Genomic DNA, 248 nt, shown 5'->3' with positions numbered 1-248 from the left:
ATCATATATGTATCATATGATGTTGCCATAAACCAGATATAAAAGCTATATGAAGTAAACTCTAATGTAAATCCATGTTTAGAATGTAGGTAAATATACATTCCTTTACTTTTTTAAGACTTTCCTGCTTATCATTTTTATCACCCTATGAAACTTTACCTAGTTCTGAAAACAGGGATATCATCAATTTGCCATAAACTTCAACCTAATGGTGATTAATACATTCTAAAAATATTTTCAAAATGTTA

General features: G+C 27.0%; 1 protein-coding gene across 10 annotated transcripts in view; it reads right to left on the bottom strand.

The window, feature by feature from the left end:
- LOC119588069 (leucine-rich repeat serine/threonine-protein kinase 1-like) overlaps window positions 1-248 on the bottom strand; it is a 34,372-nt gene that overhangs the window by 22,100 nt on the left and 12,024 nt on the right. The window lies entirely within an intron of this gene.

The sequence above is a fragment of the Penaeus monodon genome, chromosome 23 (genome assembly GCF_015228065.2).
Source record: "Penaeus monodon isolate SGIC_2016 chromosome 23, NSTDA_Pmon_1, whole genome shotgun sequence".
In the NCBI taxonomy this organism is placed as follows: Eukaryota; Metazoa; Arthropoda; class Malacostraca; order Decapoda; family Penaeidae; genus Penaeus; species Penaeus monodon.
This window is presented reverse-complemented; position numbering and strand designations above follow the sequence as displayed.